Genomic DNA, 26099 nt, shown 5'->3' with positions numbered 1-26099 from the left:
TTTACCAATCTTTTTCTCTATGCTGCTCCTCCCGGCCGATGCCGGCTCCTTTCGTTCCTATTCGCTCACGAATAATCATGATGGTATCTTATTGCTCAGTGCGCAGTGAAAATCACTGAAGAAAGCCGGTGTAAGCTTCCACTTTACCCAAAGTTGTTCAAAATGAAGGCGGTTAGATTGATAAAGTTAAGAATGGGGAAGCAACCGTCGGCATTGCCACTAGTGTGCAGTAAGCACTTCAAAAAGGAAGACTGTGTAGCCGGTGTACAAGATACTAGGTAAGCCGTACGTGTAGCGACGCTTTTACGGGCTTTTTGTCAACTAGTTTTTTTTTTTTTTTAATTATTAGTGCACAAGAACAAAACTATTGCCAGACGCTGTTCCATCCGTCAACATTCCCGTGCGTCCTAGCGATGCAAGGCGATCGCTCCCGGGATCGACGAAGCGGCGGCGTAAGTAAATCAGCCATTGCTCAAACTTGTCTTTGTGTCAGTGAGTGCTCAGACATTTTGCTCAGTAGCGGAATGTCCAAGCTGAATCAACTGTGACTCTGCTTAAGTTTTTGTTTAAAATGTGTCTCACGGCAGTGGTGTTCTCGTGTGCATTCATGCCGCGAAATTTGACACAGTCCGCACAGCTGTGCTGGTCTTTTTGTTTGAATGCTGATATTTTCCAAGTTTTCCAAGACATGGGGCGCAGATTCAATGCAACGCGTCCCTAAAAACAGCACTTCAGTAACGGTTGTGATAGGGAATTTTTTTTTTCGGGCTCCGTGAAGCCCTGCCTTAGCTACGTCTCAGATTTGTGTGCTATGCAACAAGCGTGGCTTTAAAGTGCACGTGATGTGCAGCTGCTCTGCGCTTTTCTGAGGTAATGCCCAAACTTCGTTAAGGCCTTGTTTCAGTGTTTTTTGAGGTTGTAGCCTGAATCTCTCTATCTGATTCGAGGTGAAAGAGGCGTTCCCGCAAAGTCGTACCAGTTCTGCGCACACGTAGAGGCTTTGACAACATACAAGAATGGGGACAGTAGTGAAAATTCGAGCGCCGTTCCAATGGACGATGCTACACAACTAGAAGAGGAGGTGGAAGTTATAGATTGAGACGGTATGTCTACCTATGGATACGCTATGCGGCCACTATTCCTTTGTGATGATTCACATTGACGTGAATAATTTTTATCAAGCATTCAGGAAAAAGAACAACATTTATATATCCCGCATTGTCTTTAGTTCTGACCATGAAACTGAAATACATGAGTAAGCTATAATCGTGATAAATTATCGGCTTTTGCTTCCTCAGCACTACTATTGATCAAAACAAACAATTAATACCTTAAACAATCTCTATATTACTGCAGTAAATTCGAGTGGAGAGCTTGTTACAACATAAAAATGAAGTAATAAAACCGCAAGTCATCCGTAGATACACGAGGAATTTTCTTTTATCTAGCCACGTCACCAAATGTACATGAAAATACTGCATTTCAACCTTATCACTCTAAGCATAATGTTACCCTAAGAACAGAGAAGGACTGGCCTGTTTAAATAAGACCCATTTTTCATTCTCTTCACATATGGATTCAATGAGCTGTTTGTAGTATTTAACAAAACGAAAAAGTTTTCAATGCGTGACGGAAATTTAGTGGTATCTCTGTATCTGTAAAGAGTGGTTTAGATGGCATAATAATTCTGTCGTTTTTTTTTTCTCAAGGACCAACACACAGCGCTAACCAAAGCACAGGATGTTCTGAAGGTATGTAATACAGTTTTATACACTGTTTGCCTGTTTCACCTGCAGCTGTTTTTTTTTTTTTTGACAGAGTTTGCGCTTTTCTCTTTTCAGGAGTTACCGTGAAGGTTCAGAAGCTTTTCAAGGACGCAGGGAATCAGCTCAGTGCGAATGACATCTTCAAGCAAAAACAGCTAATAACGGTTGCAAAAATCATTGACGAAAGTGGTTTCTTTGCTTCATTAAGGCAGCGGCGACTTGTTTCGCACGCTTTGTCCACATAGGAATTTATGCTCCTCAGTGAAAGGGAGACTGGAAAGAAATTTGCAAATTAGCAGTGCCCCCAAGACATCCCATGCGCGCACGGCTGCGGCGCAATAGGCAGAGGCGAACGGAATGACGGAAATGTTTACGAAGACACGGTTAATAACTCATTTTTCTGGCCATCAAAATGCATGTTGCTCTTGGCAAATCATGCGTAATTGCTTTTCAAAAATGCTCGACAAGTAAGATGATTCTAATAAAGTTTTAATCAGTAGCCTCTTTTAAATAGATATACGTGCACTAATTTCACATCGCGCAGTCCATAATGCGCGCTCTAAGCAACGTCCACAGCAAAACGGTACAAATTTATCGCGTCGCAAGCATATAGACCTATCTTCATGGTTGTATTACGAATGTAATACAATCATGAAGATAGTGACTCCACGCACATCATCAGTTTCAAGGGACGACGCACGAAAGGCTCCTGCCGCGGCGATGGCACCAGCTGCGCCCGTCGCGGCGAGCGCTCGGGCAGTCGCGAGACTTTCGCTCACCGCGACGAGCCCATGTTTCGTGTTTTGAAAGCAAGAGGAATCATTATTAAATACTTTTTTTCCCTGACACTCGATCGGTGCTGTCTGGGTTGTTCATAACGCTTTGTTATGAGATCAACCGAGGCCGCAGACTCGAAGCTACGCGGCAACCCGGAGAAGCCAGAGCGATCCGCGCAGGCAGTCCTTGCCGTGACGTCACGTCGGGCTGACCGCCAGAGGGCGCCACTCAAACTTCTCGGGGCTAATAGGCTTCGTGCATCCACGGAAGTTGAAAGCCTGCAGATCCCGTCGGTCTCTCCGTTCATTCTGCAACAAATAATATTTGCGTGTTGCTTCACAAACAGGGCGTCTTGGATTTATTTTTGAAGCATGAATGGTGCACAGTGTGGCATACTAGAAACCAAGAGCGTATGTAAAAGGCCTGTGTATGGAGGTCGTGATTTGGTTCGTGCTGCCATGGGAGATTATTCTCAACGTGTAGGTGGTCTTGGCTTTCGTTTTGAAGGTTGCGGTGTTTATGTAATCACCGTATGTGATCGCTTGGCTGATTCACCTTCAGGGGCTCCCCCACGCACTAACATTAGAGGAGAGGAGAGGTGTCAAAACCTGGGAATTCACGAAGTGCTTGCAAGAGTATGGACGGAGGTCTGGTTGTACCTGGAGCGGGCATGTCGCCTCTTTAACGAGCAGAAGTTCTCGGAGCTCTGGTGTCGGCCGCCTGTTATTTTTTTTTTTGTGATGGGTGGCAGACTTTGCTTTGTTGTGATTTCATTTAAATATCTATGTTTGGGGGCATGACATGGATGGTATAAGTAGGATAGAACTTAAAGAAAACAGCAGTTGCTAACAATGAACAATGAATGTTTCCCGGCACTGAACGGCAAACAATCAGTTTTTGATGTGTAAGTACACCAAACAAGCAAGAAGTATTGAGAGTATTCTTCAGCTGGTAATTTTGTCTGATGGTTAGCTTCTTATTTAGGTAACCAGAAAGACCTTAAACAGACTATTTTCTGTGACGAAGAAATTGTGCATGGAGTTACTGCAGACTTAAGTTGTATCCGAGACTATAGAGGGGAAGCAGTTGTTATATTTATTTTTGGTGATGTGGTCGCATAGGACAAGCAATATTTATGACTCTGACACTGATGAGAAATTGCAAATGAACACTTTACACAAGGGCAGAGGTCGTACTTATGAAAAAGAAAAGAAAGAAACTAAAGAACAAGGACTACATAAAATGTGTTGAGAAACTATATGGCATTTCAGGTTACTAGCAAACCTAAGAATGCTGCAAAACATGTGCACCTTTGCACCATGATATAACAGATCAACATAAAGCTATACACGTGCAGCCTTTTATGAAATGCACACAGAAATTCCCAGTGCTCCTGCTGCTATTGGAATAAACGGTAGAATTTCACCCCTGGTGGGCACTTCACGCAGGTGCATTGAGCATCCAATGATGCAATATTGTATGCGTGACATTGCGAAATCCTTACAACTGCAAACATACTGCCTTATGCCGCCGTGAAACAGCAAGGCATAGGCTTCCGCTGGGGATCACATAGTGTCGCTTCCATCTTGTGGCATGATTGTTATACTTGCACCGTGGCTCTGTCGCTTTGAAGCTAGGATTGTTATTGTATTCGCCGTACTCTCTTTCATGAGGAAGTCATAGTTTCTTCCACCATAAGCCAGCTAAATACAATGTGTCCCTTTGCATACATGCTCGTCTCCCAGAGCTATTAATAAAATTCTCAGTAGTGTGCAAAAAAAAAATAACATTCGTTAAGGAGTTGACTTAGAAAAACAAGGGGGCTGTACATACCCCTTAGGTTGAGTGTTGGGCATCACTGCATCACTGACCTTCATTTTAATGGTGGGCTCGTTACTGCCCGCTATCTAGGCAGCGGGCAGTTACATCATCTTTTACTGTCAAGTTTCAAAGATATTCAGAGCAACATTCCTATTTTGAAAATTTACATTTTAAAATGTCCTGCCGTGTTTCTTACCCCTAAAGCTAGGTATACTTTTTTTATCTGGACGCGGAGTGTTCGACTGCCACAAAGAAAATATAGTCGAAAAAAGTCAGCAGACTGTCCTTCAGATGTGAAGCATTTGCTACATTGTACAGAAAATGCTTTGGACTTCTGCACACTATGCCATTTCATACACAACATGCAATGCTGCCAAAGGCAGTATGCCTGAGTACCGACTGCATTCGTGCCTGAGAAACAGTTTGTCCTACATCCAAGTCCAAAGTGCAGACATGGATCGTCCAACTAAGCTATGGAGACATCTATCTTAACACTGAGCGTATTCATCAGTGCCACCCTTGACTACAGCAACGGATGCAGAATTACCAGCATTACCGTATCTGTCATGTGGAATGTGATGAAACAGCGAAGCAGTGTGAGAACCTCCTTATAGTGCCAATGGCATCAAGACTACCAGAACAGAAGCTGTCATTAAGTTACTGGCCAGACAAAAGAAAGGAAATCAGCAGCTCTTTATGTAGCCAACAGCCACTGTGACTAAACAATGTTGAGGAGAATGTTTTCTCTTCTTAGTTCGTAGTTCTGGTAAATGGAGAATGAGGTGTGCATTTTTTTTACCTAACAGACTATTTGAGAGAAAATAAAACAATCCTACTTACTGAAAATGAGGTTCAGTCATTTATTCGTCTTAATAAGCTTTGGCGGGTCGCGATGGTTCGGTACATACATCGCCACTAACTGCTCAGATGCTTTAAACTGAAGGAGGAGTCAAGAAAATGTGCAATAAGGAACTGTGACATCAAAGTTACACAGGCCTACGCGAATGGTATATAACAACACGAGCCCTTTCAAAGCAGTTATTTTCATAGCTGCAGATAAATCAAGTCATAAATGTACGGCACTGCAGTGTTCTAAAAGGTGAGAGAATTGTTATTTTGAATCTATGGAGCAATGACCTGTAGTAGATGATTTTGGTGCACGAAATGCTGTTTTAAATACAATAAAGGTTATACACATATATTTCATGCAGAACTTTACAACGAACAAAACATTTTAGAAATGTTGCAAACAAGGTCCAGCCATATGTATACATTGAGCATTATCGGCAGGTGGCCAGCTTCCACGATACACACGTCTTAGGATCCGGGATTTAGAACTGACATGAACAGTCGTTCCTTCAGGAAGAACGTTAGTCAGTGACTAACGTTCTTCCTGAAGGAACACCAACCGGAACGACGCCCCTTTTTATACTGGTATTTCGAGGTGATTAAAGTTTACCACTGCTACTAAATAGTGGTGTCGAAGTCGAGGACAACGATAAAAATGACAGCGAGATTCCATTCAACTACGCACTCGATCAGATACGAGTTTTTCGCATCCCATGTGTTGCGCTACTTGCGCTGTACACCTTACTTCCGGATGCTCCAAAGGCAGTGACTCGTGTAAATTTCGGGAAATGAAAGTAAGTACTTGCGACAGCATGTTCCATCGACAAGGGCGGGCAGACACGCATTGCAGAACTAGCGTCGCAGAGTCCACAGGTCGGAGATGGTGCTATCTGTAACTAAGAGAACGCATGGGAATATCACAGCTCGCTGCTTGACGAACAGCAGTACGCGAGGCCGAAGCTCAAGGAGTATTATAACAAGTGGAAAGGAACACGTACGGCCACACGGATACGATATTCAAACTACGATGCCAAGAAACCCGTCCGCCACCATCGCCACAGCCATGTCCGGCTTGCGAGCGATCACGGAGGCGACACTGGCGACCAGCTATCGGCCTATCGCTTGAAACGGCGACGAGAAGCGGCAGACATTTTACAAAGAAAACAAAACAAGGCTACGTCACATCCGGCAAGTTATTCCTCCTCACTTCTTTCAGCTGGCGCATGCGCAGAAGCGACGGAGCATTCCAATAAAGAAGGTCTGGTAGCGTTTCGGGGTAGCTCGGCTGGAAACGCTGATTGGCCCAAAATGTGTGAAGTCATTTATCGCGTCACAAACAACGTCATGGGTCACGTGATATTTTATGATATGTCCGGATGTAGGGCGCACGTGTTTTCCCTAGACTGTCCCTGGATTCCCCATGCTTTCCAGAGCGCCCGGACGCGACCCGGCGGCATGGCCGGCGGTGTCGGCGGCGCGCCGCAAGCAAACGGCAGCTGCCCAGCCGATGGCCGTCAGCGGAAAGGCACGAGGCCTAGCTTGCATGCAGTGCACACACCGTGGAAACGGCAGAGACGTCAAATAACATATGCACGCTTCGAGCCGCGAAGAGGTTTCAGAACCAGCTTGTCACACCACACGAATTGCCGCGGAAATCACAGTTTAATTGCCATTTTGTTCACATTGTGACGTACGCGTGACGTGTGCAGTAGGACGGAGCCAGGTTACGTAAGCACACAATCGAGTTACGCATTCTGAAGAAAAACAGAAATAAAGTGATGGAAGAAAGCTCGCTGTCGTCTGTATACTATATATTGCAGCCAATTATGAAAAACGACGATGCTCCTGCAGGAACCCAGCCGCTGCATTCCGCGATTCGGAAGCCTCGGCTTGCAGTGAGGGCGAGTGAAATATTGCCACGTAGTGGTGACAAGGCCGTACACACCAAAAGAAGACACTGGCGTGATAGTATTGAAATTAACTCTTTATTGGGCTGACTTGCGCCCGCAAAAGAACTAAGCAACTCGGCGGCGGCGATATCAACAAACGTATTCGTCCATCGTCAAATCAAGAATGCCTGTCGCACACAACAACGCTCAATTTAAAGGCGGCTGAGAACCATATAGATAACGTCGCAAACTGTCACTAGCACAACCTGGAACATTGTAGAAATATACGGGAAAGGCCGGAATCTTGGAATTCGGCGCATCTTGCGCGATAAAGGAACTGATAAAGGTGCGTCATGCGACATCGAGCAATAACAAACAAAGAATACAGAATCGATGCGCGTGCCGAAATCAGAGTGATAAGGCCGCATGCCGGTGGCCGCTAAAAAACAACAAATACAGTTTTGAAGGTTTCGCGGCATTACTCCCCGCTTAAAAAAACATCGCCTCGATGTTCCAAAATAAACAAAGCAACTAATGGCGAATTCCAATCGCAGAACTGGAGCAGCGCGCACGCTCCATGACAGAATGCCTCAATCCGGCGGAGAGCACGCTCCCAGACTCTGCGTTTCGAATACTCTTGCTCCGGCCGGAACAAGTAGGTGGCGCTCGCGAGCAAACGGAGATAAAGGGACTTTAAACGGAGACGGAGAAAGTACCCATCATTCTTTGCACTTGCCCGCGCTTTTAGTGCGCTCGCGTCGTCTGCTTTGCAAGCCTGCAGCCTTTCTTCCCTTTGATATGGAGGTTACACCAGCCGTTTACGCAATTATATCCTCCTTGCTCGAAGAGCCGAGCGCAGACACACACGGTAAGACTCCTTCAGCACTTTCTTTAATATGGAAGAAAACTTCGGTTCACGTACCGAATGTTTGCAGTCTTCCAGAGCCGAGCTGTAACGTGCGCGGCTTTTGAGTTTACACGGACGCTTGATTCTTCGACAGATGAGTCGGAACTGCTGCTCTCCGACTCACTGTCCTCAAGCAAAGCGAGCGAAAGAGCGCGACGCGAATCACCGGCCATCCATGGCGGCGGCAAATACTGATCGTCTAAGCGGCGCGTTGCAGAGACCAGAAGCCAACGCGGCGAGCCACCGGAAATGGATGCGCTAGCGAGCGCATGCGCAAGCGTCGCTCGGAAAGTCACGTCACGCAAACTTCCGGTCGGTTCCCCCGATTTCGGCGGAGCAGTTTTGACTGCTCCGCGGAGCGACCCTTGCTCGGCAATTGCTCCCGTTCTGCGTTTGGAAGACGCGATCCGTGTTCCAGATCTGCGTTTGGAAGACAATTGCTCCGAAAGGAGCAGAAAACGTTGCTCTGGAAGTGCTCCTGCTCTGCGATTGGAATTAACCATTAAACATAAACATTACAGAGTTTAAACACAACGCATTCTTTGACGCGCGTAATAAGGCTTCAGACGAACCACATGAACGATTTCTGGGGCGCGCGTTGCCGTTGTGGTGCTGTCGTACCGTGGGAATGGCTTCACAGTCCAGTCGTCCTAGTCGGCGAAGCACCTTGTAGGGGCCGAAGTATCGGCGCAAAAGCTTTTTGCTCAGTCCGCGGCGGCGAATCGGCATCTAAACCCAGACTTGATCTCCCAGTTTGTACTCAGCATCGCGTCGTCGTAAGTTGTAACGTCGGGCGTCGGTTCGTTGTTGATCTTTAATGCGCATTCGGGCGAGTCTTCGGGATTCCTCAGCGCGTTGAAGGTAGGCGGCGACGTCCAGCTTCTCATCGGTTACGTGCGGCAACATTGCGTCGAGCGTCGTCGTGGGCTCCCTGCCGTACTCCAGGCTGAACGGGGTCGACTTGGTTGTCTCCTAGAAGGCGGTATTATAAGCGAAGATGACGTAGGGTAAAATGGCGTCCCATGTCTTGCGTTCGGTGTCGACGTAAGTACATTGCAATCATGTCCGCAACTGTTTTGTTAAGACACTCCGTTAGTCCGTTTGTCTGATAATGGTACGCAGTGGTTCGTCGATGGCTTGTATGATTGTATTCTATTATGGCTTGCGTCAGCTCTGCCGTAGATGCCGTTCCCCTGTTCGTGATGAGAATTCCTGGGGCGCCATGTTGCAAGAGAATTTGTCCAACAAAAACTTTGCCACTTCTGCCGCAGTAGCATTGGGCAGTGCTTTTGCTTTGGCGTAGCGGATAAAGTGGTCGGTGGCCACGATGATCCACTTGTTACCCGCAGATGAAGATGGAAAGGGGCCGCGGGAGATCCATCCCATTATGTTGAAAGGAATGGTTGGGGGCGGTATTGGGTCAGTAGCCCAGCTGGTCTGATCGACGGCGTCTTGCGTCGGTGGTACTCACGGCGCGTTTTCATGTAATGGGCAACGTCAGCAGGCGTTGGAAATTGTGCGATTGCAGCTGTTTTCTCCAGGTCTGAGCGAACAACATCCTCGATAACGATGTGACCTAGGAACCGCACTGCCTCGTAGGAGAAGTGGCACTTGTCTGGTTTTGACGTTCGTTCCGATGACTTGATGGCTTCTAGCACTGTCTGCAGCCTTTTCAGGTGGTCTTCAAAGTTTGACGAGAAGACAATGACATCGTCCGAGTATACCAATCAAATTTGCCACTTCCAGCTAGCCAGAACTCTGTGTCATCCCATACTTGCTGTCGGAAATTCGACCACAGCTATGCACGGAGAGACTGCGCGAGTTTCAGCTGAAGAGCGGAAACAGAATATGCGCAGTGGGTTGGCGCAGAATGGGCGCGGAAAGTAGCATTGCTCCTCATAACAGCCTCTCACGTTCACTTATCAGCAGCTCTTAAATGCAAGAACTAAAACGTTTAAAGACCTCGTCATAAACAGGAGGAATCGACAGATTTCCGAAGTATATATCTCCAGCCGGCATGGTCCATGTCCGACCATGCCGGACAGCGGACAGAGTCTCAAAGTATAAATTACTGTTAGGTAGTGGCTGTGCAAAATGGTGTGATCATACTAATTTAGGAAGGTAAGTCCATGACGCAGTGGGGTGCGTGTAAAGTTTACTCTGCAATCAGGCTATACATATGGCAAAATGCAAGTATATTCTTCTGGGGAGTAACGTTGCCTTTTCACAGAATGACTAACGATTAGGCCACAAATATGCTCTAAAATCTGGTGCATGTTTTCCCCTAGCTGGAATAAGCTTATGCTTAATTCTAAGGCATAAAGTTACTCTCCACGGGGTCTGCACTCCATGAGTGCATATTTGCACCGTGTGAATGCTCCTAACTTTGCACTTTTACGTTCACATGAGTACCTCGTTTGGAAGAGTATTACCACCCCGAGGAATTAAATAAATTCATATTATAATGTGTGTTTTACACTCTTTTAGCGTGTCACAAAATCGGCGCACATTTATTAAGCCTGCGGGGCGCGAGACCCGTGCGGCGCCGCATCGAAATTTCCACAAGATTCGAGAAAAACCTCCTTCTCCGGGCGAGAGAGCGCGTAGCTTCGTACGCGTCGCCTTCACCCTCTTTCTCGTTACCCGGCGATGACGGTGACTCATCAGTCCAGAAAATTCCAGACGTCTCTAGAACATTCCATGGGACCTAGCCAATGATGACGCGCGGCTCGACGAGAGGAAAGGGAGCGCTTCAACCAGCGAGGCTAAGTTTGTGTGCGCGCTAGCTTTAGCGCGCCTTAACAGACAGGTACGCGGCGTGCCCTATTTATAGACCGTTTTACCGAAAGCAAGCCGGAGAGAAGGAAAATACTCTCCAACCAGGTTCATTACGCCGGCCCACTGTTGCCAGTACCAAGTGGGCTGTCCATTCGCACGTTTCATGCATGGCAGAGCGGCCTTGCTGCTCAGTATTTTGCCGTTTAAAAGACTTCAATACCTTCATTAGTGCCATTCCTGGTGGTAACGTCATTGGGACAGCAATGCGTGATGGTGGACGGCACAAATATTCAAAGACATCGAAGGCTGATTGCCGAGAGGGCATGCGGGAAGCATGCAACGACAGCCCGAGAGCAGCTTACATGTTTTTGCTTCACCGCTTTCCAGTAGATCCTCGATTAAAGCGACTATGAACGTTTTTTGCAGACCGGACAGACTGCATACCAACGACAGACTCTCGAAAGTGATACCCATTTCGCTATCCCCCACCGCCGTAAACATGTACGCCGAGCTGGCCGTGCCTCCTGCAAGCCACGCGTCAACGATACGGTGCACCCCGTGCGCCAGCGTCAGAAGAGCGTGCTAAAATTTGTTATTTCCTTAAATAAGACGACTGTCAAAAACAAATCTTACTTGTTGAGCGTTGACCCGTACGGTGTTGTTGAAAGGAGTGGTAACCCAATACAAGCAACTTTCTGCTCACACGCAGCTGCCGCCGCTACAACTTCGTTGATCGTTTTCTTTCGCGTTGGCTACGCTATCTGAATCGTCGCCGAAATTAAACATATATATATATATATATATATATATATATATATATATATATATATATATATATATATATATATATATATATATATATTTATTTATTACATCAGACAATGGGATTGTATGGCATACCGTTTACTCTAGTGCTGAGCAAATCCAAAGCGCGATCCGATGTACCTTTGACACGAGTCCATTTAGGCCTAGCGACGACGAGGGAGTAGCGCACGGCGAGAGCGTCGTCGTCCGCCACGACAGCGAGCTGCGCGCTTTGGTAAGCTCGCGGCATCCGCTGCTGTGTTTGGAACTTGTCATTTACTTGAATGGTGCAGCTGAGACCGCACGTTTTTCGACGTTCAGTTCAATGTCGCAAAGACGCTACGGGACTGCGCTGTTGCCGTGCGGTCGTGCATACTCGGAGGCTGAATGATTGGACAGTACTCTTGCTTTATGTGTGGTTCTTGAAAATTAATTTAACGTAAGAAGTAAGTTGTTGAAGCGAGCCAACTCCATCATACGCTCTTCGCACTCCTGCTCTGGCACGTCAGAAACACCAACACACGATCGCCAAGCCTAATTCGCGATAGCAGCGGTTAGCATTGTGGTCTTGGTGCACGCCGCCCATAACAAGCCTCAAATCATTTAATATGGGATATGAAAGCAGCGCAATATCGAATAGGTGCTGTCGAAGGAAAATACAAGACATGAAATTGTTCGCAATCAGAGCGGCTATAATTGGAAAGCGTCTCTTGTAATAAATCCCGCGTTCAAAGCCTGTCAGTATGGTTCATTTGCTGTGCGTTTGTGTCTACCGTTACCACTGGAATTGTGAAATATAACAGAAAACAGAGACATCGTCGTAGTTAACTATGATTCTCATTATAATGAAAGTTGGGCCAACGGAAGCGGAGTTCAGTCCTTCGCAGCCCCCGTGGCCACTACTGCTGGTGACAATTAACAGTTTCCGCCATGCAAAACGGATGGTACGGTTTGCTGTCGCACTCAAACAAAACACAACACAACAATGCCGGACAGCTTCCACGAGCAGCGTGCAGCAGCCTTTGTACACTGCCACGACCACATCACCAACGGCGCACGACAGCCCAAGATGGCGTCGGGTGGAATTGGCGAGGACTTTCCCTGTTTGGCTCATTTGGGGCGCCACCATAAATTGAAAATGGCTGCGCCCAGGCATCGAAACTAAAAGGGTCTGTAGAGGCCGCACCGTTTGTGTAGCCAGTCAGTCAGTCAACTGCGGCGTGTGCGCTAGTGCTTCGGCTGGACTCCCGGGGATCACCCGCTGCTGGCAAGCCCACGGAACTGCGAGGGAGCGGCGCTCGTCTTGCATGGCGGCCACATCGTGACTCTCGAGGCGTCGGACTGCAACAGTGCCCGGTGAACAATTTGGTGCTTGTTTATAGGACTCTCTCGTGTTTGATCTGTATTGTAAAGCCTCTGTGTTATTGAATACTTCTGTAATTGCATGCTTAGAGTTTGTATTCTGTGAACCTCTCGTCTGTGCATTTCAAGTGTTCTTGTGCATTCCTTTGTATCGTCTCTATAAAGTGTGTTTTGTTTATTACTTCTGACTCCGAACCTTACTCTGGCTTGAACCGGCGAAAGCTGGACACCAAACGGCCACCCGTTCTGTCACTACAAGGTAGTTGAATTCCGGCTGAGCTTGCCACGCAGGTCGAGGGAATCTCCTTTGCAACCGGAACAGCTACCCCCAACTCCCTCTAAGGGTGTCTGGGAGTGTGCACACCGTTAAGGGCGCATCGATAATAAACCTTCTAATTGTTAACGGTTGACATAGGGTAATGTTCTATTTATTCGAAGGTTATGTATACGCTCCACTTCTATATATAGGGAGCTTGCACGAAACGCATAGAGCATCATTTTCCTGTACAGTGCAGCAGTCAACCGTGGAGCGGGCCGCACAAATTGTCAAAGCGATGGTCTACTGTGCGGTCGTGAGCTGGAGCGGAACGCAGACTAAAGTGCAGAAGATGATGTCCGGACAACAAGACGACTGCGGGTTTTTCAAAATACCAAAGGTACGCTTGCACGAATTTGACAAGACCAGCGATCGAAACGTCGCAGACGAGAGTGGCTTATGCGTACACCTCAAATGTTGTACATTGAGGCAAGGATTGCTGCAGGAGCTCACCATTCTAGGTTCATGTGCTCATTTTGCAGGTCGGCCGCCTAACTTTTCGGTGACTGCAATCCTGACACGAAATGACGTGCACACACTTGGTATTTGCCCGGACTTGAGTGAATCTGTTCATGCGTGCAAGCCATTCTCGTTTGCGACGCTCTGATCGCTCCTGGTCTTGTCGCATTCGGGCAATCGTACCTTTGGTATATTAAAAAAAAACCCGCTGTCGTTTTGTCCGGACTTTACCTTTTGCGCTTTAGTATGCTTCGACGGAGCCCACGACCGCACTAAACCATCACTTTGCCACTCTTTGCACGGCCAGATCCACGGTAGACTGCTCCACTGTACAGGAAAATGGCGCTCTCAGCGTTTCGTCCAAGCTCCCTATACTCTAAAAGCACTCTGGAACGCTAGTATTTGAACACCGCCATCATTCGACTGATTGCGTAGTCAGTCACAAAACGTTGCCGCTATCTTTGCGATACGAGACATCCTTCTTTATGTGCAACGCACGCGACTCCGTTTGGCTGATGCGTGTAATACTGTCTCCGATGCAACACTAGACAGCCTTAACATGCGGCCTATAATGCAGAAAACCGCTTGGTGAAAATGCATGATGTCTACGTAAGCCGGTTACAGACGCCCACGCTTCCGCAATTTTGGTTTCTTGGTACTATAGCCGGATACAGGTGAAGAAAAAAGCGGCATCCAGCTATCAAAGGACCCCCTTCCAACCAATAGCTACCGAGCTATAACATGACGCCACGGCCGACCGCCTTGCACCTACGAGTAGCGCTTGGGACGTGGTTTCTTCGACTGAGTCCATGCTGACAAATAGTTCTTAAATGATTCGCTAGTTACAGCCAAAATACATCATCATCAGCCTCATTATACCCACTGCAGGGCGAAGGCCTCTCCCATATTTCTCCACTTAACCCGGTTCTGTGCTAGCTGCATCCACTTGACCCCTGCGAACTTCTTAATCTCATCCGCCCACCTAACTTTCTGCCGCCCCCTGCTACGCTTTCCTTCCCTTGGAATCCAGTTTGTTACCCTCAGCGACCATCGGTTATCCTCTCTTCGAACTACATGTCCTGCCCATGTCCATTTCTTCTTCTTAATTTCCACTAGAATGTCGGTAACTTGAGTTATTTCTCTGACCCAATCTGCACGCTTCCTATCTCTTAATGTTACCCCTACCATTTTTCGTTCTATAGCCCTCTGAGTTGTCCTCAACTTAAGTAGAACTCTCTTGGTTAGCCTCCACGTTTCAGCCCCATAGGTGAGTACAGGCAAGACGCAACTGTTGTATACTTTCCTCTTGAGCGATACCGGTAAGCTGCTAGTCATAATCTGCGAGTGCTTGCCAAATGCGCTCCATCCCAATCTTATTCTTCTTGTTATTTCCTTTTCATGGTCTGGATCTGCGGTTACTACCTGTCCTAAGTAGACATATTCGCCTACTACTTCCAGTATTTCGCTACCTAATGTAAACTGCTGTTCCTTCCCGAGGCTGTTGAACATTACCTTAGTCTTCTGCATATTGATTTTCAAGCCTACCTTTCTGCTTTTTCTGTCTAGGTCATCAATCATTATTTGCAGTTCATCCCCCGAGTTGCTTAGCAAAGCAATGTCATCAGCAAATCGCAGATTACTGAGGTATTCTCCATCTACCCTTATCCCTAACTGCTGCCATTCCAAGTCTCTGAATACTTCCTCTAAACAAGCTGTGAATAGTACTGGGGAGATTGTGTCTCCTTGCCTAACACCTTTCTTTATGGTAATTTTCTTACTTTCTTTATGCAGAACTATGGTTGCTGTGCAGCCACTATATATATCTTCCAGCACTTTCACGTAAGGCTCGTCTACCCCCTGATTTCGCAATGCCTGCATCACCGCCAAGGTTTCAACTGAGTCAAAAGCTTTTTCGTAATCAATGAATGCTATGTATAAGGGCTGGTTATATTCCGAGCATTTTTCTATCACCTGATTGATGGTATGTATATGATCGATAGTAGAGTACCGTTTCCGAAACCCTACTTGATCCTTTGCTTGATTGCAGTCTAAGGTTGTACTGATTCTATTAGCGATTACCTTAGTAAATACCTTATACGTAACAGACAGTAAGCTGATTGGTCTGTAATTTTTAAGGTCCTTAGAGTCCCCTTTCTTGTGAATGAGGATAATGTTTGCATTCTTCCATGGTTCCGGTTGCAGACGCCCACGCTTCCGCAATTTTGGTTTCTTGGTACTATAGCCGGATACAGGTGAAGAAAAAAGCGGCATCCAGCTATCAAAGGACCCCCTTCCAACCAGTAGCTACCGAGCTATAACATGACGCCACGGCCGACCGCCTTGCACCTACGAGTAGCGCTTGGGACGTGGTTGTTTCTTCGACTGAGTCCATGCTGACAAATAGTTCTTAAATGATTCGCTAGTTACAGCCAAAATACATAGCTTTACTCAATTGAATAAGGCTTCCAGAGCACCGTCGAGTGGCGTTGCTGCTCCTGAAAGGGAGCGCCATCTCTGACAGAAAAATAGAAACTGGGGATACCCGCCGCGGCACCACCTAGGCCATGGCGGAAGTGGAATGGTGGCGAAGGCTGGGCCCAAAAGAGGTTCAGCGGTACCGCAGCATAGCCACAGGTATGGAGGCCAATCACTCAGATTTAGAAATTATACTACTACAAATTAAAAAGTATCAGTCAATACAAACAGAATAGACCTTTTGATAACTTCGCTTGTGAATGAGGTAAAGTATTTTTATTAAGACATTCTTAACTTTTAAAGACATCCCCCCCCCCCTTTGACCTTTGATGCTGCATCGATCAGGAGACGCTGCCAGAGGCAACCAAGGCAACGGAGATAACGAAGTTGACGAAGAACGAAACGGTTTCTTATCTCTGTCTGCTGTGCGTATAAATTTAGTTCGCAAGTCTGAAAGTTCCCTTTTGCGAACATTTCGACGTCCTTGCTGGTCGCTGCTTTGTCGCCGTTTGGTGAGGTTTAATATCGTCCTGCAGCTGTGTTTTTTTGGTTTCGTCCCCTTCGACGTGCGGGCAGTGCAAAGTCTTTTTGCAGCATTGTATCGCGCGCTTGTCGCTTTACCGCAAGATGAACTCGCACAAAGAGAGGGTTCATCTCGGTTCAATGTGCTACAGAGCATCCTCTGTGGCACATTGCGACAACATGGGCTCAACCGTCGGTGTCTTATTACACCGCTTGCCAGCTGACGTTCACCGGTGAGCACATCTGGAGGTTGCACACAGACTCAACGTACGCGGTAATGCTCCTGTGTTAAGCACGTTTGTTGATGCTAAAGCTGTCTAGACTGGTGCAAACTTGAAATTGCATTGAAAACTGTGTATTCTTTCTGCCGAAGAATTAAAATGTCAGAGTGTCACCCGTTAATAATTATAGAGGTATTATTAACGATGCGCCCTTAACGGTGCGCACACTCCCAGACACCCTTAAAGTGAGGTGGGGGGGCGGGGGGTAGCTGTTCCGGTCGCAAAGGAGATGCCCTCGACCTGCGTGGCAAGCTCAGCCGGAATTCAACGACCTCGTAGTGACGTTCACAGAATAATAAACACTAAGCATGCAACTACAAAGGTATTCAGTAATACAGAGGCTTACAATACAAAACAATACACGAGAGAGGCACATAAACAAACACCAAATTGTTCACTTTCATTCGAACCTTTGGCCGAGGAACGTTTGATCCGGTTTTACCCGCATAATCAGAGCATTGTTGTCTGAAAGGAGCGTCTTGAGAACTTTGTACTCCCTCAATCCTTTTAATTTTCTTTCTTTCTTTACGACCTTCAGTCGTACCTACTTGAAGCAGAGCTCATTTGCAACTGGAGACTCATTCTCCTCCTTTTTAGTAACATCCCGTTCCTTAAAATGTTCCTTAAAGTCTTTCATTGGAGTACAGCCTTCGCTTTTTTTCATTTCTGAATCTCCCAGTCTGAGATCTGCGCTGACGCTCTCCTGTGCGAAGAAAAGTTCATCTTTCTCAGCGGGAAGAACCTCATCGGCATTCGAGCCGTCCTTCAAAATCGGTTCTTGAATTCGTGGAAGATTGCTGTCTTCATTGCTTCATCTGAGCTTTCGTGCTCGCTGTTATTTGACAGCATTTCCTCCTGGTTAGTCATGCACTCCGACATGGTGCAGTCTAACGTGGAGCTAAATTCTGACCCTCATCTTCAGGCGAAGAGCACTCGAATGAGGTTTCCGGCTCGGCAACTGTACTTGCAGCTTCGGTGCAACCTTTCGTCTCGGAGGACACATTCCCAATTTTGTGAGAAATATAAGCTCCAGTTATTAGCTCCAGTTAAGTCTTCTGGATTTTCTGCTGCAGGAACAGGCTGTTCCACAACCTCATTCTGACTTCTCGAGCTAAAGTCCACACCACCTGTGACTGTCAATGAATCGCTGGTTTCACTGTACTACCTATTATAAGGAAAGGTAACTTCCAGAGGCTCGGTGATGCCTTTCAACCTCTGAACTTCAGCCAGCTTCTTCAGAAGGATATTTCTCTCTTTTAAGCATTCTCTTTCTTTCTCAAGCCTACGCTTGTTCCATTCTCTCTCTTTTTCGGCCTGCTCTCGGAACCATTCTTTCTTTCTTTCTGCTCGTTCCCTGAGCCATTCTTTCTCTCTTTCGGCTCGCTTCCTGAACCATTCTTTCTTTCTTCTTTTTGTCTCTTTGCCTCTGCTAGTTTTCTCTGCCATTCTCTCTCTCTTTCTTTTCTTTGCCTCTCTCTTTCTTTCTCAGCCTCTTCTCTTTACTTTTTAGCCTGCTCTAGAACCTCTTTCTTTTCGGTCCACTCATTCTCGCAGTTCAGCTCCTTCAAGGCCTTTCTCTAGGCCCAACGCAATAATCTCCTTGAGATTCATCTTCAATTTGAAGTGCCTAATGCTAATACATAGCACTCTCAATGGACCTTAAACAACCGCTTCAGCGCGGTACCTCTCGCTATCGCTCTGCTGCTACACTGTTTACGACCTCTTCGTAAACTCTTCCAACTCGTTCTCCGTCCTCTGAGCTTGAGCGCACCAAACGTCCTGTCGCGGACGCCAGAATAATTGTCACCCGTTAATAATTATAGAGGTATTATTAACGATGCGCCCTTAACGGTGCGCACACTCCCAGACACCCTTAGAGAGAGAGAGAGAGGGGGGGTAGCTGTTTCGGTCGCAAAGGAGATGCACTCGACCTGCGTGGCAAGCTCAGCCGGAATTCAACTACCTTGTAGTGACAGAATGGGGTGGCCGTTTGGTGCCCAGCTGTCGCCGGTTCAAGCCAGAGTAAAGTTCGGAGTCAGAAGTAACAAACAAAACAAACTTTATACACAGCAAGAGACGATACATCGGAATACACAAACACTAAAATTGCACAGACGAGAGGTTCACAGAATAACAAATGCTAAGCACGCAACTACAAAGGTATTCAGTAATACAGAGGCTTACAATACAGAACAATACACGAGAGAGTTACATAAACAAACACCAAATTGTTCACCGGGCACTGTTGCAGTCCGACGCCTCGAGAGTCACGATGTGGCCGCCATGCAAGACGAGCGCCGCTCCCTCGCAGGTCCGTGGACTTGCCAGCAGCGGGTGATCCCCGGGAGTCCAGCCGAAGCACCGGCGAACACGTCGCACTGACTGACTGACTGACTGACTGACTTACCGACTGAGTGACTGACTGACTGACTGACTGACTGACTGACTGACTGACTGACTGACCGACCGACTGACTGACTGACTGACTGACTGACCGACTGACTGACTGACTGACTGACTACACAAGCGGCGCGGCCTCAATAAATAGGGCGCGCCGCGTCTGTCTGTTAAAGCGCGCTAAGGCTAGCGCGCACACGCACCTAGCTTCGCTGGTGAGAGCGCTTCCTTTCCTCCCGTCGAGCCGCGCGTCGTCGTTGGTTAGGACCCGTAGACATTTCTCGAGATATCTGGCATATTCCTGTCTGATGAGTCACCGTCATCGCCGGGTGATGAGAAAGAGAGCGACCGCAACGCGTACAAAGCTACGCACTCTCTCGAGCGGGGGAGGAGGTTTTTTTCTCGAACTTTGTGGAAGTTTTCATGCGGCGACACGCGGGCATCGCGCCGCGCCGGCTTGTTAAAAGTATGCGCCGATTTCGTGACACACAGTAATCCTAGTGCTCTATGCTGTCTTGATGCACCTACTTTCATGACATTTCGATTTCAATTGCAGTTGCCGTAACTTTGTTTTCTGTACATACATGTTTCTTATCTGGTGATGCTTTGTGGCAGGCACTTCAATCCTTTTTCATGCCTCGGCTGTGATTACTGAGATGATTAGCCCGCTTAAACAGGGCTACTGTTTGTGCTGTCTATGACATGCATTTTTATTGTTGTGTTTTGTTGCTGTGTTTTATTGGTTGATGCAATAAACCATGACTATGAAAACCATAATTGTTCACTTTGTACACTCTGTTGCGGACTGGACACGACTACTCTTTTGCACCAGTGATTGTGGACCGCACCGTACTGTGCTGAGGGACGAAGTACATGGCCAAAGTACTTGCATGACTTGCAGCAGTGTTTGTATTATCAATTTGCATGCGTGGTCTCTATTTGGAAGTGTTGCTGCCTTTCTATGCCGTCACCTTCGCCAACTACTTTCATTGTGCTGGAGCAACTGCTTATAAACGAAGACGTAAGCAACAGAAACTCTAGTTCTTTTAGATGGCAAGGGCTGGCGCGCGCTGAAAGCCAACAACTTTCAAAGGATGCAGGCTAATAAATGCAACGCGGCGTTTTTTCTGTTTTTTTTTTTTAAACTTGTGCATAATTTGCGCCAAAGTGAACGTATGCAGGACGTCATTTGACGCCATGGCCCCCAATTTTCATTGGTCGCTGCAGCCCATGAGCCCCCATGTTTCGTACGTATGGGCGTCTATGCAGCCTTCGCTACTCTAGGCGTCCGTGCTCGTTCTCTCCTTTCGGACTCTCGCATCCGCGCACGGGAACTCAAGCTGAAGTTTGGATGGATGGATGGAATATAGGAGCGTCCCCTTTGAAACGGGGTGGTAGCAGTAGCTATCATGCTCATTTTTCTCCCTATATATTAATTATTGATTTAGAATGGTTAACTAAACCATCATTCTATTTATTAAATTTTTGTTCCTACATTACTAACATTATATCACTTCTCTGCTTTTAAGCCACCAATCTTCCAGTCGTTTTTTGCTAGTTTCAACCGCCGGTTTATTCACCTGGCCACTGTTATCTCTAAACCCCAGAACTTCAGGAACAGTTATTGCGCCTGCACCAACTTCCGGATGGATACCATTACATTCGAGTATATTATGGTCAATTGTTTCACTGGAGTTTCCACATACAGCAAATGCGTCATCTCCATTGTTAAACTTCTTTTTGTAGCTGCGTGTTCTAAGACGCCCTGATCTAGCTTCAAAAAGTAGGGCTCTGCCTCTTGAGTTATCAAAGAAATCTTCCTTCCTGATCTGCATTTTCCACTTTCGGTATAATTCCACACTCTGTTTCTTTTCCATCGAATTTATCCAATTTTTACCTTGTGTTTTTCACCTGTTGATTAATGCTCTTTATTCCTCCGTCCTTGTTACTAGCATACTTACTAGTTAGTTTCCTAGTTCTTTTCCTCCATTGTGAGTCAACGCTTTTTAGAGACAGGTATTTAAATACTTTAGCTGCCCATCTGTTACTATCCAATTTCCTTAGACGTTCCTCATATAATATTTTACTCTGAGCTTCCCGTACTTCGAAAGATGCCCAGCCAATATCTCCCTGTACCGCCTCATTTGTAGTTTTGCCGTGGGCACCTAGTGCTAATCGTCCAACGGATCTCTGATTTGTTTCTAATGTCGACTGTACCTCTGATTTTAGGCACAAAACCGCATTTCCGAAAGTAAGTCGGGGCACCATAATTTCTTTCCAAATACCCCTCAAAACCTCATACCTATTGTATCCCCACAATGCCTTATGCTTCATTATCCCGGCATTCCTTCGCCCTTTGGCCTTAAGTTATTGCTCATGCTTTCCAATGTATGCCAATCCTTCGTTTACCCATGCCCCCAGATATTTATATTCTGCTGCTCTAGGTATTCTAAGGCCTTGTATTTTAAGACCCTGATCAGTTGAGCCGTTGAAAATCATCAGAACCGATTTAACTGCGCTGAAACTGAAGCCTAGAGCGTCCCCTTCGTCTCCGCAATACTTAACTAGAGTTTGCAATTCTTCCAGACTCTCAGCTAGCAGCACAATATCGTCTGCATACATCAAACCGGGGAGGCGCTGCTCTACCGCCTTTCCACCTAATCTATATGACAGGTTAAAACCTAGATTACTGTCTTGTATCCTCCGTTCCAGGTTTATCATATAAAGCATGAACAGCACCGGTGATAGAGGACAGCTTTGTCTTAATCCTTTGTATACTTTGACATCCTCCGTACTTCTTATCCCTTCCCACGTAATTTCTACTTTGTTATCCCGGTATATGTCCTGTAGGAACTCTATTATCTCTATTCGCTCTATTAACTCTATTATCTCTATTAACTCTATTCGCCGCCCGACGGCAGCGCCGCTTTCCTGGCGTGGTGGCGAAATGTGAAACGATGGGGCTTCGCCCATTGCCTCCGAGATCACCTCAGAGCACGTTTCTCTCCGGCCGTTCCAATCGGCCGGAGTGAGCTTAAGTTGGAAAAGGGGCGTGGCTGCGTCTTTCGCCGCACCGCGGCGCTCGCCACCTATGCATCAAGTGTTCCGCCGCAGTTTGGCGCAAACTATAAAACACGAGTTTCCTCAGCTTGCGCTAGTACCACAGTCGAGCTGCCAGCTTTAAAATGGCACGGGCAAGACTGTAGCCAACAATTTCGCAATTGTTAGTCCTAATAATATGAGGCCCACATGCGTAAAGTTAGGCAGCGACTACCTGAAGTTGCATGCCTAGCCGAAGCGTGAATGCCTGCTCTAGCGCGCTGTCTGCTGCGGTTCCGCGTTTTGTTTTTATGTGTGTGTGTGTGTCAATGTGTATATACATGCCGTGCATTTGCCAGTTCATTCACTCGCTAAACACAGTATTTACGAGTGTGGCGACTTTCATAAACATCCATCGCGCATGAATGCAATTCTATAAATGGTTCCGCCACTAGCCACAAGATTATTGCTGACTTCGATGCATGTCACGATGGCTACTTTTTTTTCTGGCACGGTTTTAAAGCAGCCTTGGAAGATCGTAAGCACGCAAGTTCGATAGAGGTGAAGGGTAGTCGTGGCACGTTCAGGCACCTCTGCGGTCATATGAGTATATGCGAGGTTTTTGGAAGTGATCCCGTTAAAAACAGATCAGCTTATACGATCGAAAGTGAGAAGCTATTACCTCGTTTGTTAACTACGCGGTCCGCCATAGCATAAATGTGCGCAATTATCACGCGAGTTGCAGCTTATTTCTTGTTTTCACTTGTTTGCATGTGCTACAGACTGGCTGCAGTGCTGTTAGTTTTAATTTTTACTCCTATGCCTATACACGCAGAGGGCCAAGCCGAGCAAGTGGGTTAATTCAAACGAATTATGATTAGACTATAGAATAATAGCTTTATCATACACGCCTGCCACACTAGTTAGCAATTTTGCATTAACTTGCAATGATGCGCCAAACTTATCAGAACATTTTTGGCACTAAACCTCCGCCGGTTGTATGATACTAGCCACTTTCTGAACAAACTTACGAGGCAAACACTGACAGCAATTTAAAAAAAGGCAAGTTTCTTTATTTACAAAACTCATGTGGTGGACAAAGAGAAAAACAATATAGGCAAGCACAATCAAGAAGTACACACATACATTTCATTACTTACAATGTTCAATCACCACATAACTACTTGCGTAGTTTTCGATTCGCAAAGATAAAACTCGCAAGTCTAAACACGCAGCTCATATCTTTCTCAGCAGTTTTTTTTTTTTCAGTAAGCTGCTGGGTTAATTACTATTTTTCCTGCGTTGATAAGCTGTGGCCTAAGCAACTTTTCTGATTATCTTCGTTGTTTCAGTGGCGTGGTCCTTCCTTGCTGCACAAATCTAGAAGAGAGCACCTCTCGAAGTAAGCAACATAAGCTAGAGACATGTACGCTACACATGGAATGTAGCGATGTACGCTCCACTGGAATTTGTTATATTTGCAAGCAAGCGCAGAAGCCTTAGGATTAAAAATGGGGAGGAAAACGAATGTCTCATCAGTTCACCAAACTGCAACAAGACCTTGCAGCTGAGAAACATGCATGCCTTTGACCACTCGAGCATACGCTCGTAACGTTGATTGACTGCCAGCTTCACGAATGACCATTAGGCACTCAAAGACTACCACCTACACGAGGTAGCCTTGACGAGTAACTGTTTCACAAGCAAAGAAGACTATCTACACGAGCACAATGCGGAAATTATAAGTAGAACGGAACGCATTATGTGAACGAAGCAAGAACATCAACACTCCGCTTCAGTAGTAAACACAACACTTAAATTGTGAAACATTTCGGACACACCTTGCGGTCAGTCTTTGCTGGAAAACCAGCTAACAATAAAAGGCTACGTGACACGCTCGTAACAAAAACGAGAGAACCGCCAGCGGAGATACGCCGCGAGCGGGCTGGACGATGCATCGATGGATGGATGGATGGATGGATGGAATATAGGAGCATCTCCTTTGAAACGGTTTGGTAGCAGTAGCTATCATGCTCATTTTTCTTCCTATATCTCAATTATTGATTTAGAATGGTTAACTAAACCATCATTCTGTTTATTAAATTTTGTTCCTACATTACTAACATTATGTCACTTCTCTGCTTTTAAGCCACCAATCTTCCAGTCGTTTTTTGCTAGTTTCCACCGCCGGTTTATTCACCCGGCCACTGTTATCTCTAAACCCCAGAGCTTCAGAAACAGTGATTGCGCCTGCACCAACTTCCGGATGGATGCCATTACATTCGAGTATAATATGGGCAATTGTTTCACTGGAGTTTTCACATACAGCACATGCGTCATCTCCATTGTTAAATTTCTTTTTGTAGCTGTGTGTTCTAAGGCACCCTGATCTAGCTTCAAAAAGTAGGGCACTGTCTCTTGAGTTATCAAAGAAATCTTCCTTCCTGATCTGCATTTTCCACTTTCGGTATAATTCCACACTCTGTTTCTTTTCCACCGAATTTATCCAATTTTTACCTTCTGTGTTTTTCACCTGTTGCCTAATGCTCTTTATTTCTCCGTCCTTGCTACTAGCATACTTACTAGTTGGTTTCCTAGTTCTTTTCCTCCATTTTGAGTCAACGCTTTTTAGGTACAGGTATTTAAATACTTTAGCTGCCCATCTGTTACTTTACGATTTCCTCAGGCGTTCCTCATATAATATTTTACTCTGAGCTTCCCGCACTTCGAAAGATGCCCAGCCCATATCTCCCTGTATCGCCTCATTTGTAGTTTTGCCGTGGGTACCTAGTGCTAATCTTCCAACGGATCTCTGATTTGTTTCTAATGTCGACTGTACCTCTGATTTTAGGCACAAAACCGCATTTCCGAAAGTAAGTCGGGGCACTATAATTTCTTTCCAAATACCCCTCAAAACCTCATACCTATGTATCCCCACAATGCCTTATGCTTCATTATCCCGGCATTCCTTCGCCCTTTGGCCTTAAGTTATTGCTCATGCTTTCCAATGTATGCCCATCCTTCGTTTACCCATACCCCTAGATATTTATATTCTGCTACTCTAGGTATTTCAAGGCCTTGTATTTTAAGACCCTGATCAGTTGAGCCGTTCAAAATCATCAGACCCGATTTAACTGCGCTGAAACTGAAGCCTAGAGCGTCCCCTTCGTCTCCGCAATACTTAACTAGAGTTTGCAATTCTCCAGACTCTCAGCTAGCAGCACAATATCGTCTGCATACATCAAACCGGGGAGGCGCTGCTCTACCGCCTTTCCACCTAATCTATATGACAGGTTAAAACCTAGATTACTGTCTTGTATCCTCCGTTCCAGGTTTATCATATAAAGCATGAACAGCACCGGTGATAGAGGACAGCCTTGTCTTAATCCTTTGCATACTTTGACTTCCTCCGTACTTCTTATCCCTTCCCACGTAATTTCTACTTTGTTATTCCGGTATATTTCCTGTAGGAACTCTGTTATCTCATAACCGATACCTACTTCTTTTAATATGTTCCACAGGAGGTCCCTGCTTACGTTGTCGTACGCCCCGTTTATGTCCAGGAAGGCCAAATACAAAGGTCTATTTTCCAGGTCTATTTTCCATCGACGCATAGGCGCGCACTGCCGCCTGGTGGCGCCTGGAGGAACTGACAAA

General features: G+C 46.2%; 1 long non-coding RNA gene across 2 annotated transcripts; it reads left to right on the top strand.

The window, feature by feature from the left end:
* The first annotated feature begins 356 nt into the window (after positions 1-356).
* On the top strand, positions 357-2334 carry LOC146210032 (uncharacterized). 2 transcript variants are annotated; one of them, XR_014703502.1, is made up of 3 exons: positions 357-452; positions 1710-1751; positions 1842-2334. It is a non-coding gene; the product is annotated as an uncharacterized LOC146210032 (long non-coding RNA). The 2 variants fall into 2 exon arrangements; XR_014703501.1 differs by lacking the exon at positions 357-452 and adding an exon at positions 845-1103.
* Positions 2335-26099: the final 23765 nt, after the last annotated feature.

The sequence above is a fragment of the Amblyomma maculatum genome, chromosome 1, assembly GCF_055883805.1.
Source record: "Amblyomma maculatum isolate TAMU_Amacu chromosome 1, ASM5588380v1, whole genome shotgun sequence".
Classification (NCBI taxonomy): Eukaryota; Metazoa; Arthropoda; class Arachnida; order Ixodida; family Ixodidae; genus Amblyomma; species Amblyomma maculatum.
The sequence above is the reverse complement of the archived record's forward strand: the minus strand, read 5'-3'. Positions and strand labels throughout refer to the sequence as shown.